Source organism: Metopolophium dirhodum, chromosome 5 (assembly GCF_019925205.1).
Source record: "Metopolophium dirhodum isolate CAU chromosome 5, ASM1992520v1, whole genome shotgun sequence".
Lineage (NCBI taxonomy): Eukaryota > Metazoa > Arthropoda > Insecta > Hemiptera > Aphididae > Metopolophium > Metopolophium dirhodum.
Window position 1 is genome coordinate 38,739,634 of NC_083564.1, and position 14,761 is coordinate 38,754,394.

The 14,761-nt window shown below is 29.1% G+C and overlaps 1 protein-coding gene across 3 annotated transcripts in view; it reads right to left on the reverse strand.

Moving 5' to 3' along the window:
• Positions 1 to 14,761, reverse strand: part of LOC132944552 (Kv channel-interacting protein 1-like) — a 482,905-nt gene that overhangs the window by 313,650 nt on the left and 154,494 nt on the right. For all 3 annotated transcript variants that reach the window (XM_061013982.1, XM_061013983.1, XM_061013981.1), the window contains one exon: positions 1,865 to 1,914. The gene's annotated coding sequence lies outside the window, so the exon portion shown is untranslated. The remainder of the gene's footprint in view (positions 1 to 1,864; positions 1,915 to 14,761) is intronic.

A 14,761-nucleotide genomic window follows, 5' to 3' on the forward strand; every position in this document is an offset into this window, starting at 1 on the left:
TTGGTTGGCCGAAATAATCTACAATCTTCAACCACAAAATTCGTACATACTACATAGTATATGTCACCAGATTTCTGTGATAGGTACAAGATTTCAATTCAAACTTATTAGACGTGTGTAATCGTGGTGTTACAATATTTTTCAATACTATAGTAAAGGTTCGCAATCAATTGTTTCGTCCACTTGCCGACGTCCATCGTACTCGCAATGGTATAGTGGAGGGTACGCGTCAAATACTCATTAGGTCAAAACAATATTTATACAAAAATGTGTACATATCGTGAAATTAATATTAATCGTACAAGTAAATGGTGGGCAATGTTTTAAAATATTGTACTTTTTTTTTTTAATCAGTGGTGAAAATCTACAGTTACCCGTGCCACCTCACCACCACCACTCGAGAACCAGACAATATTATAATCATAAAAATATGAGTGATGTGTAAATAGATCGTCCAAAGAAAATGTATAAAGTAGATAAAAATATATTTATATTATCCAGGTATAATGTATTGTATATTATCATTGTTTTTTTGTAAAATATGACGTGTTATTGGTTGGGAATTAAGGAGGAGTCCAATAAAAATAATATTTATTGACTAATGTCCGTGCGCAACGAAACCATTTTAGGAAAATCTGACGTGTACTCATATTGTTATTTACCACCATTTATTCGTCCCTGCTGCAGCGTGCACCATTACCACGGATATTATTCTGTCGTTAACGCCCAATACTATGGTTTCCGCGGTATTACACGGGCAAATCTACACGCCACTCCCCAAGGTAAGAATATCCCGTGCGTCAGTTTTGCCTCTTACACCGCAGTCGTAGCGTGTTATTAGTTAACCTTAAATACGGTAACCTTGCCATTTGCTCGTCCGGTCCCGCGTTCTTGGCGTTGCTCTGCATACCGGACGTTAAAATAACAAGCGGCACTCACCACCGCGGCGGATAAGATATTTGCGCATGTCATAACAGGTGGACGGAGAAGGTGCAACCGAACACCACCTGAATTGCGGTTACGTATACCATGGTTATGCGCCATCGCGCGCGGCGGACCTCGACGCGGGACCGGTAGCCGGACGGTAGCGTTTTACGGTGCCCGCCGTAGTGTTCTTTAAGGACGCAACCACGGCGCACCGGATTGACAACGGCCGTTGCGCAGCGAATGTGCCACACATACCACACACCGTGTGGCCAGCAGCGACGTTTACAAGTTAATAATATTATATTATCATCATTAATTCTATGACACGTTTTTACCGCTTGTCAGAATCGACGATATCAGTGTGAGAAATTCGAAAAATTACTCTCTATCGGCGTAATAATATTGATATAGTATTATTATGACGTGTGTTTAATAGTATACGTGTTGTAATTATTATAATATAACAGCGGAACATTTTAAATTCATATTTTATTCTACAGTACTTTTAATAAATGTTTGCGAGTAAACTAACCCAGAGAGTATACGACGGTGACACGGTGTACACGGGATGCATTTGGTTGCCTAATTACAAACTAAATATTGAAGAATCTACCCTAAAATTGAAATACAATCTCTTCAAAGCACCACTCAGACTGGATATTCCATCTTTACAGGTGCTACATGAAACACTTAAAAAGTGTTCGGGGAAAAAGATAATTATTCTGAAACAAGTATACATCATTGAAAATTCTTTCTTATTGCTTCGCTTACAATCTAAAATTACGAACATTTCTCATAATAATTTGTTTTAAACAAAGTCCTTTATAATATATCTTCATATAAAAACATTTTATATTTTAATTTTTAAACTTTTTCATAATTATATAATACCACATTCGTACCCAAAATCCTTTTGAAATTATAAAATATTACTTACCTTAATTTTAAAGTGTGTGTTTACTTCATGTACGTTCCTGGTGACGTAATCTGTAATTTTAAGAATATAAAGTATTAAAAATATATAATAATTAACATCCATCGCATAATATGATGTAATACCAATGTTAAACGTAATATAGATTTTGTAAAAGTATATATTTCATCATTAAACTATTTTAATTCATCATGAGGTTTACATTTCTATTTTTTTTTTACTTTTGGGTTGACAAATTTTTAATTTCTAATTTTTAAAATATTTATATATTTTCCTAATTATATAATCATTAACACTAATAAATTATTAAATACAAACTGATCTTTTTGATTATGTTATATACGATTATAAAATATAACTGGTTCTTAATACAATATTTTTAAAAATACGTTTAAATATTATAAGACCAAAAAAAGTTACATCTGTGATAATCTTTCAATATAGATTTTTATTGGAGAAAAATATTATCATATTATCTAATTGCTGTTTTACAATAATTATAATAATGTATAAAATAAATTACTTCAATAGTTAATACTCAGAAAATTATTCAGTTATAGGTATTCCAAATTGTTCAAAATGTATGTAGCCATGTAGGAAGGTATATCATACATAAACAATTGTTTACTGATGGCTATGAAAGCATATTGTAATATACTTATAAGCATTGTAAATGTTTTTATTCTTTATCTAAAAATATTATATATATAGGTCAATGATTTCAAGTATAAAATTATTTTTTTTTAGTATTAAGTTATAATTAATAATGATATTATGTTTTGAAGGCTATATTAAATTACGGTGTTGGATACACTTGAAACTGCTTAAAATTAAACATAATAAAAATAAGGTGTTCGTAGACAGAAATTATAGAGTAGAAATTTCTGTACCATATGATATAATATGCAAGGTGATCCATTTAAGGTCTATAGTCATAACTACAAAGTTTTAATTTGTTGAAATACATTTAATTTTTTACATAATTGTATGTCACAACATTAAATAAAATTATTTCTTACAAATTGTTATTGATATACTTGTATTTACAAGATTTTACTTTTTTGAATGACAAAATACATTTTTAATTTCATATGCTGAATCTGAATTGTATTCAGAGTTTTTTTATACAAATTATACTAATTATATTATACAATTTATATAAATCAAATGTTGAACTAGTAAATTCGTTTAAAGTACTTAAAGTTTAGATAAACAGAGTAGAGTAACACAGGAGTACCTCGCTAAATATTGGTCATTATAGTTTATTAGTTATAAGTATTTAAATAATTGATGAGTGGATTCATTCATCAAAACTTTAAATACTTATAACACTAATGAACTACTCGTTCAAAGTTTGATTTTTATGTACCTACCGAAGAAAAATATTTTGCTTCTGAATATAAAATTTAAAAAAAAAAGTTAAATTAGAGTTTAATGATTAATCATAAAGAATTTTATGAAAATTACAAATTAAAAGTTGTATAAATTTAAAATACTCAAAATTAGTCTAAATATGAATGATAATTTAAGTAGAGCTTTTCCAGTCTCTACAATTACATAGAAATTCATAGGAAAACTAAAATCGTTTGACGTCAACAATATAAAAAGTATTTGCGGTCATATTATGTTTGAATTACGACCAAATACCAAAATAGATAACTGGGCAATTTACAATTAATAAAGTCAAAAACTGGTTTTGCGTAGAAATTCTAGTTTTTCACTTATTTTGTTTTACTTTCTTTCCAATTATTTATTGTAAAAAAACACAACACATCCTTGTAAAATCAATACATTTACAACTCCACTTAGAATCTAAAACTTATGAGTATGTTGTCAATTAAAAAAGTAAAACCTTGAAGAATTGTAAAAAATATAATTTTTCATTCAAAATTGTGGTTATTCAATGACATCAAATTATGTGAATAAAAGTTAAAACCCTTTTAATAATGAGAGTATACACTTAAACGGATTTCTTTGTATATTAATACTCATTATAATATTATGCCTATTTTAAATTTATGAAAACAGTAAATAATTACTCTACAGTAATTTCGTAGGAAATATGTTGAATTTATATTTATTTGGATTTCAGTTTTTAATTTTTAAGTGTAAAATGTGTTTTTATTTTTAGAACGTCTTTCTCGCGTACTCAAAATGTAATGCTTATGTTTTCAATAAATAAAAATAGTTTATACGTATAAATAAATAAAAATGGGTGCACAAAACTTGGGCTGTTAATAAAATTATATGTTATATTCGTGTTGGTACATTTTATTATAATACATATAATTATATTGCGATTACTTACATATATTTTAGAAAACGAATACAAATACTATAATATGTAAAATATTATAATATTATACAGTAAGAAAATTATTAATTCAAATGGTTAAAAAAATTAATATAAATTATATTATGAGAACAGCTATACGCAGTGGGTAGGTAACGAAAAAGAGGTAACAGTATCCGTATCATTTATGTAATTGTTACAAGCGTAGGGACAGTATAACCGCGTTTTTAGCGCTTGCATATTATTATGTTATTCATAATATAATTACGATATTAAAACAAGATCGCCCATTCGTGCAAACATGTGGTAATCGCATACATAATAATAAGAGTATTACAATTTCGTAGTCCAGGCGCATGAAATAATAAATGTAGAGAAAGTTAAATGCATTTTAGTTTTCTGTCCGTAAAAACCGCACACAACGCAAAAGCCCACTTGCCCGAGTAAAATTAATTCTCTGTACCATCTACCAAGTTTATAATACGCTATTATTATTAATATTATTACACGTTCGTTATTTCAGATTCCTATATAATGTTGAACGGACGCTGTTACCCGTTTTGAAACATTAGACTTGACTCTATATAAAATCTATTTATCTCCATTATTCGAATCTCGCGCTTCTGAAATATCAATTTAACTTATCGAAACTTTAACGTCAATATTATGTAATATCATAATATTAATATAATATGTTCGTTAGATAAACGCATGACCGAACAATGTTTTAACGTCAGTGAACGTGTAGATACTATATAGACACTCATATACAATAAAAATGACTGCACGCAGAGAATGAGATCCGAATCGCTGTAGAAACGTAAAGACTTTATTGGCGCAACGATTTTGAAAACAAAAACATACACGCGTGCTATAATGTGTTAATTAAAATGATAGGTAAATGTTTACATAACTACGTGTCACACGTCGACAGCGCACAATAGTCAATAACTATTTAACAATGCACGCAAAATATCCCGTTACCTACTGCTATGATATATTTGTAAACAATTATAATATGGATCGCGAGACAAGAATCTGATAGTCGAATATTATATTGTTATTTTTTTTTAAACGTTGTTTGGTGGACAATTCCATTAAAAATATAAATAGCGCCGTGTACACATATGCAAATAAACCCAATCAACTTACCTTATAACACACACACACACGCGCGGATTAATTGCTGTACTTTATTTTTTTAACAGATTAAATTTCAAACATAATGCGTTCAAACATTTCCACTACCGTGATCTTTTAAAATATGTAGGTTTATATTAAAAACATTTTTTTTACAACAATTATTTTAAAAAACAGACTTTTAAAAATACTTTTTCAATTTTAGTAAATTTTCCATCGTACGTTATTTTACAAAAATCATGGGTCTCCGTGGTGTGATGAAATCTGATTTGTAATTAATTTAAATTATTTTGGATTTAATACTGCGACTAAAAAAAATATGCGAAATGTTAATATACCTGGGGTTTAAACTGAAGGCATTCGGAAACGTTATAGGTAGGTATTATAGGTAACTATATTATAATCGATGTAATAGATATATGTGAACATGATGAATACATAGAAATGTTCTGACAGTGAAAGTAAGCTGTCATCTCCGGAATCTAATCATGTTATTTTGCCCAGGAAATGAGTTTAAAAAGGGCGACGGCGCAGGAGGTATCGGGCTAAATATTATGCCAAGAAAAATTCAATTTCACGTTAGTTCTCCCTCGGTGTATTGTTGACTTCGGAACGAATCGCGTACTGATGGATTTAGTCCTATTATTTACATTGTGAAAAATGCTATGGGTTACACACACATGTTATAATAGATAATATAGGTATGACACTCAAATAAATATAAATATGCCACGGAATTTATCACTCTCCGTACAAGAATGTTTATAGTTTAAATTGTTCTCTCACAATAGCCATCCAACTTAAATATATATATATATAAATATATTATTATTTTTTTAATAACCAACACCATCTTAGGATAATTACTTCTTTCACATAATATGTAGTGGGTAGACGATTTCATAATTTTACCCGTGGACTTGTTTCTAAGACGAAGCAGTAAAATATAATAACAATTTTCGTGGTCTAGAGTTTAAATATACGATAATGAAAAATATTTTGTGAAAATAGTCGAGTATTAATGCATTTAATTATATTTTGTTCAAAGTCGTTCAAAAGTCAGCACAGAATAAATAACTCTACGTTTATGAATTGTAATGTTCAACAGACTGGTAACTCGTTAAAAAACTAAAATACCCTTAATACGGATACGACATAAAAATATCACAACAAATAATATAAAAGACAAACACAGATAATGTTCTTACCTTTATGTTTTTAAGAAATTAATCTCCTCGAATAGTAAAGCTAACAATACGAAATTGGTTCAGTCAAACATAAAAGTCGTATGTTTGTAAGACCGAGATAACCCAATAATAATATGCTGGTCTTCTTAAGATATGACAAACTGACAAAGTGAGACAAAACTTTACAAAATATCTGACTATACGTCCATTGGGCTTACCGTAAATTTTAAACTGTTGACATTTTTATAGGTATACGGAGGTACCAAAAATTACATACATTGAATAATAAATGGGTGCCGGTCAACGTGTTGCCGAACTACGTGCCATATCGTGACAAGTCGTCGTGATATGGGTAAAAGTAGACCACTGTCGCGCGTGACACCGGAGAAGGTTGTTTAAGTGATCCGGTGCGGTGGATCTTCTAATCACAAGCTTTTTGTTGAAATTCAGCTGTGTGAACTAATTATGTTATTAAATCTCGCGAGCACAGCAAACCTAGTATGAACCTACAACAATTGAAATACCTTGTGACTTCTCTTAGTGCAAAATAATGTCGTTTGTGTTGTCGAGCGAAATTTCTAGCTTCATAATAATATAATAATGTGACGTACGGAGACAATGAAATAATATTATACTATAACTTCAACAGTATTACGTTATTAAATACACAATATTACTATGTTTTTTTTTTTTTCATTGATCCTTTAAGCCCGGCCATTAGCTGTTAGTAGGGTTGTATTGTGGTGGTAAACCCTACGTCTGGTGGTTTTTTACACGCGAGTGTTTGTGTTTGGCAGAATTTTTGATTGGGCACCCGTAGGTATCTGCCATGCCCACGGGTGGGGGATGGCGGCACTTGATCTCCGGACACCGTGACTTGCCCCAATAAAAATGCCGCCAGTGACCAAGGAATCGAACCGGCGCCGGCTGTGTCGCAACTGACGCCTTAGACCACTCGGCCACTCCAACCCCCATATTACTATGTAATGTGATTCAAAGAAACAAAAAAATAATCTATTTAATATGTAAATTAATTATTATTACAAGTTACGACCGATTATCTATGTCTTACACAGCAATATTAAATTTTATATTTTATCAATAACAATTAGTATTATACTATATATTATCGCTTCCAACCCTTTCCTGGTAATTATCGTGTTAAGCTCGTAAATTCAAACAGTTCACCAAATTCTGTATACACACTAGAACATATTGAATCTCGAGTCCCTGTAATTATAATATATAGATTTTGTTTCAATCACAAACAAAATTTGCAAATAATAAATTATTTATCAGCATTTTACAGTAAATTATACTACAGTTTCAATTTATTCGTGATAAAGTTTAAAACTTTTAAAAACTTTATCAAAACTCTAAAAAGTATATTCTGAAAATAAAACATTATTCCGGAACCTAATAGATTCCACGCAGTGTTTAAAATAACATAATATTATATTTTAAATATTTTTTTGTGGATAAAACATCGGACCTATCTATTGATAAATAATTACATTATTAGAAAAAATATATTTCCTTTTGTCATTTATCTATAAATGATGATGTTTTTTTTATAGTATTATGAGCTTACAAAACTTTTTTTAAGTAGGTACCTACCCCGCATTCACAGGCCAGAGCGTTTATCAAACCCAAAGAGTTCTTGCTTGCCGGTTAAAATGTCGGGTAAATGTATTTGGAAAAATATCTAATACATTTTATAAATTATTATTATCTTCTTTTCATTCTTTCTACCCTCAATCTTTTACTGCGTCACCCACTAAACCCTTCTCCTCGTTGTCTGCGTTTGATTTAAATACATTTTTAAACAATCTAGATGATTGGCATAGATAGCGCAAAACCTATATCTCTGCATCAGTTGGCACATGTTCATCTCTCTACGGGTCACATTGGACTGTGAAGTGCGTTGTAAAAAAGATTCATATAATATTATAACATAATAATCATAGTTATCATTGTAGTTCAATGACATGAATGTGTCTTGTGATTGTGCACTTGTAATAAAAAATACGATTTAAAAACTGTAATGTTATGACATTTCAAAATTATTTGTATTCTGACAACAATATTTTAGTTTTCTAAAATTTAGTGTAGCTTATTGCTAAAAAATAGATATTAAATATCCAAAAAGATCTTTAAGGTGTTTAGTATGATTTATTTGAACAGATAATAATTTATTATGAATTTTTATTTTAACAGCGTTAAAGATGCGCGACCATGTTAATACAATATGGTAACACCTACAATCTCGTGAATACGAATGTTATTCCTCCCATCGAATAAATATGCACCTAATACATACTATTATATTGTAATGAACGTTTTTCAAATAATATATACTTTTTTAAACTGTTGTATAATATTTATTTTCAGGTAGGTATACTATAACCAAGAAAACTTTTTAAATTAATGTTGATTACTTGAAACATATTTAAAATTATTTTAATTAATATTTGAAACACATTTAAATCTAAAATAAAAAATATATGATGTCCATAGTATCTATTTGTTAGATACTATTAATTGTTTGATAATTATTTCAAATTATTATAATACTATTTTTATCAAAATATGCTGGTGCTAAAAGTTATTATGCATTATTATTACCTAATATGGATAGTTGGTAAATTATTACTACCAAAATAATTGAACATTTTAAAATATTAAGAACTCAATATTAAAATTATTTTATACAAATAACATAGGTAAGTTAAAAAAAACACAACGAATAATAACTGAGACCCCGTCGATAAGAATTAAACTGATAACTTATTAGGAATATAAGTATGATACCATAAGATATTAACTATTATACATTGTCCATTACCAAAGTAATTCCTGAACTACGTCTACCCAAAATTAAATAGTTGACAAATCATACATTAACAATGTTTGGTATTCGCAGTCACTAATCAAGAGTAAATCATCTATACCGAGATAAAAATATATATAAATAAATATTTTTCATGGTTTCATTCGAAAAATATCACAAATTGTGAAATGTTCAATTATTTTAATTCAGAACATGCCCATCCCTAGTCATTCTTATAATATAATTAATAATATCGCAATGTCAACCGAACATATTATATTATACACTACGCGTGGTCCAAATAGAGTGAATATTCGACGGCCGGGAAAAAAACTCATTATTATATAAAATTCATTATTTTATCCTCCTCGACGAACCTCGCAGGCAACACAACACACACAATCGCGCGCTTAATAATAATATTATTATACAACTTGCTCAGCCGGCGTACCACATAATAATAATATTATTATATTTATATTGTATACCTCACAATCTCTCTGAAAGCGTTTCGGCGTAATATTAGAGCTTTATTCGTTAAAGGATGTAGTATATTATTAGGTGTATTACTCATATAAATAAACATGTATACGGTCGTGGGTTGAACGACGTATCCTTTTCCGTATCAGCTGATGTCGGCCTCATGTTTGGCCCGCCGCCGCAATTTCCGGTCGTCCCGGTGGCACTGTGCAGACTACTACAGTAATGATTATACCAATAGTAATATTCGGTGTCGTAATAAAACTGTAACCGACCCGTGAGGGTTTCTTCCGGTCCGTCGGTCGTAATATCATATCATTCCGATCGGAACCGTCCCGTCACACCCCGTCAACACTTTACGTGATTTATTATATTATAATATATCGTACGGAGTTGGATTGTGCGTCTGATTATCAGACAATGTACCTATAATAGGTACAATAGTAATATTATTAATATATCGACACGCCCACAAAAAGCGGATTATTATATTATTATCGTCCGACCTATGATTGACCCACGATCGCGGCTTAAAATATAATAATATATTATGGGTAGGTACTTACGGCGGGTCGGATATTGATATTAAAGACAATGACTATAAACATTTAATGAATCAATTATTAAGTGAGCTACGTCTTAGAGACCACATTAAACATGATTCAATGGCCCGTGATTGGTGTATATACAATTTTATAGCGAACCATTAAAATAAATAAACGATTTTTTTATGCAACTCTGCATTATAAGTGTATTTTACTTTCTCAGTTCCTATACATTATTATTATATTTTGAACAATGACCACGGTACTACAACTGCTATCGTTCGTCAAACGTCGGTTATCATATTTTTACGATCCATGTATTATTATATAATCGTTACATTGTAATGATGACCGGCGTGACAGACTTCGTCTTCGGAACGAAGGTCACGGACGCGTGGCGAATGCTGCAGCGGTTGCTTGAGCTTAGGTAGTGGTATATAGGTTTGGCTTGGTTATACACGAACTCGCGTTTTGTACACCGGCTACCATGCAGTGAATATTCGAGTTTGCCCGGAATTCGATTGCAAATCGTAGGTTCTACATAGACGTCTCTACCTGTAGACTTCGCCGCCTGTGCGGGATAATACGTTTCATAATAATAAAGTGTTATTATTATTTAAACGGTATTAGAAAAAAAAAAATAGATTGTCTTCATCAATATGGGCACCACCACGACCGTATGTTGCGCGTTAGTAAACAGCTTAGTACCTAACCTACCTATGTTTTATTTATGAAATCGTGTAATAGAAAACACAGTAGGTTTATCATAATAATAATAATAATAATGATAATATGTAATAGGTATGTAATATGTAATAATATATTCATTCATACAGAATCGTATTTTAATTTCGTCTACGCTAATATTCGCTTATTCGAACCCCCACAACGCATATTTACAATTACGTAAAACTATTTCAATCGTACTAGAAAAACAATTATTTATTTCAACAATACATAATCGTTAGTTTATTGACCTCAACGTAAATATATAATTTAACTTAATTTATGTGCATTTATTGAAATTATAAGCACGACCTACTTATAATCGAACATCATACTTAACCGTACGCATAAAATATAAATATTTATATGAATTCATATATTGAGAGGCAAACCGTGGTTAATACCATCCTTTAAAAATTAAATTTTCCCCTAAATTAAATTTGACTTTAACGAAACCGGAATACCTTAATTTAATTTGATGGAAAAGTCGTCATATTTTTTCGATCAAATAGTTTTGCATTTATTGCATTCAAACTAATTTATTGTTTTTAATATATTATATTATCTTGATCATATTTATGTTTTATTATTGATAATAAATAATTATACATACTTTTATTAAAATTCAAATCTATAGTTATAAAATTATAAAATTAACTATGATAGTATTGGTTATCCACTATCGAGTATACAATGATAATAGAAAATAATTACTTCATCATTAGAAATTAAATTGTTTTGCATATTGTATACCAATAATAATTTATAATGTCGTATATTGATAGAAACCTGACAATATTATGAAACTAAATTTCTCAACATCTTTAAATTTACAATCACTACGAGGCACCTATGAATGTACCAATATAGGTACTCGCGCGGGTGTAAGAGTGTATATGTGTGAGACGAGTGTTTGATAGTTGGTAGGTTCATGACTCATGAGATTAAGTATATTATAATATTATTGCTAAATTATATTATTATCTATTATTTATATATTTTAACATTTAATTATTATAAGCTATACAAACTTATAGTGAATACAAAATTTAGTGAATCAATATTTTGTTGAACATGGGTAACATTTTAAAGTGCATCTTATTAAATAGTATTAATATTTTATATTTGTAATATTATACTCTTTTAGGTACTTACATTTAACTTAATATAAATACACGAACATAATGGACTGTATTATGGAATATGGAGTACTGTAATATATTTGTATTTGTTATAAAAATGTATAATTCATTTAAATTACTTTACTTATTCAATAAAAATTTAAATACCTCCACTAAAAAATAAAAATTCGTGACTAAGGTTTGATAGTATTATTAAATCTATAATAGACAGACAGGGACGTAGCCAGAAGGGGTCATGCCCCCCCTCGAAATGTCATAGACGAAATTTTTTTAAAATCTGAGTGAAACGAAAAAGCTAGTGTTTTTACAAAGATGTTTTTTTTTGTACTCGTAATAATATATATATATTATATATAATAATTAATTATATGTTATGGAAAAAATTGAATGATTTAAAAAAAGTATTTAAATTATATGGTTAGCACATGCATAAATGTATATAATATGTATAGGTACTTGACACTTGTATATCATATAGCTGGGTATAAGGTATATATATATATATACATAGACCCTCGTATAAGCTAAACCCCATAATAACCATACAATAACAGTACTAATTAGTAGGTACCTATACCTAAGTTAAGATAAATTTGTAATATAATAATCATGATTGTCCTTTATTAACCAAATTGGAAATTACCTTTTAACAGGGCTGACTTTTTTATTCGTTCTTTGGGAAATATTAGTTTCACCAAAAGACGTGTTGAATATAATGGCAAAAACAAAAAGAAAATTATTATTATTATTTTATTATATCTATGTTATATTTATACCTATCAACATTTTTATTTATTTATTCGATATTTATATTTATTATAATATAATAATTATTACTTTATATTTACATATTTCACCTATTGAATAACAAAAATATTTTTTTATAATATTTTTTTTTTTACAATATAATATACATACTATAACAAATTCTGTACGTCATAACGAATTTAATTTTTGCTTAATTAATAAGAATGGTTAAAATTACTTATTATATTATTATTATATTTTTAACTTTACCCTCCCCGAAATAAAATCCTGACTACGTCCCTATAGACATATATTGCTTTGTATTTATTTTACAGATAATTTGTTTGATAAATGATCAGATGTATAATATGTAATAAAGAAACTTAAGTCTAGCACTCTAGCCACAATGTTTAAGTCACACTAGAATAATTATATAACTGATGCTAAATATATATTATGTATTACGTGTTAAAAAATCAAATAAATATAGAGCAAGGTCAAAGCCTGACAATTGTTTTAAAATTATTGTATCCTTGAAATGTGCGCACAACTATAATTTAATCGTCAGAAATAAACTATCATCGATCTTAAATGTTTAATGAAATACGATTGTCATGATATTCAGGAACTCAATCAGAGACACTAAGTAATTTAGTAGTACATATGAGTACTACAATATAAGAAGTGCATAGGTTAGAATAATGCCACACACGTTTTTTTCAAGTTTGAAAGTAAAAGTCCCCCCCTTCCCCCCACAAATAGTGTTATGTCATAACGCTTGATTGAGTATATTTTGTAATTAAGAAATAATTCTATTCGAAGTACGTTTTCCGAAATAAATCCTCCATATTAATAATAAAAGAATTTTAACTTAGCTGAATAAAAATTAATGTCATATTATGTTCATTTCTGTGTTAGTTATAAACTTATAACTAATAAAACTAAAAAGGTTTATTAATATAAAATTAATTAATTGTATAGAATTATTGGATTTTTGTTTTATGACTATACGTTAGCCTGCCGGGTAGTAGGTAGTATGCACTATGTAACAATTATTTTTTTAAATGTTTTTAATGGTAATAGTACATTAGTTTACAGTGGTTGTAGTACACTATAATGATAATTGTATGTTATAATTAATAATAGTATACTATATGTTTGATAAGTCAATAAACAATTGCCTTTGGTGGATATTACTGTTTTATAGGTACCTTTATACAAACAAAAAGATTATAATAATTATAGTATGATTAGTTTACGGCACTGCATAGTGTTATAAATGCATAAAAACTGTACTAACCAATGTTTATTGCGATCTATACATATATAGAATATTAAACCGGACAATTAAAAAAATTGTATAAAAAAAAAAAATGAAAATGAAAATATGAAGTTGACATTGAAGTGGTGGTGTATAAGCATTACATAGATATTATGATATCCTTCGCTGGCCAATAATAGTGGAAAACAATTCAAACTAGGTCACAACAAGGACCGAGTCTCGTCCGCTGCTGATGCCTCAAGCTGGTGTTATAGATACGCCGCCTTAACAGACTATACACTATCGGGTTGCAGGTATATTCAATTGAAAATATAAATATATATGATAAACATACATAATAATACTAATATTATACGTAGACACAGCATTAAGTATAGCATTTATACCATGGTGGCCAACACTTTTCCACAAATATTACGTATGTCCATATAATATCCAATTAGACGGCGTCTAAATAAACAAGATACCTCCGTATAACGGGGCGAAAGTGGTTGTGCCCGTCGATTTCTTTTGACAGATTACACGAGC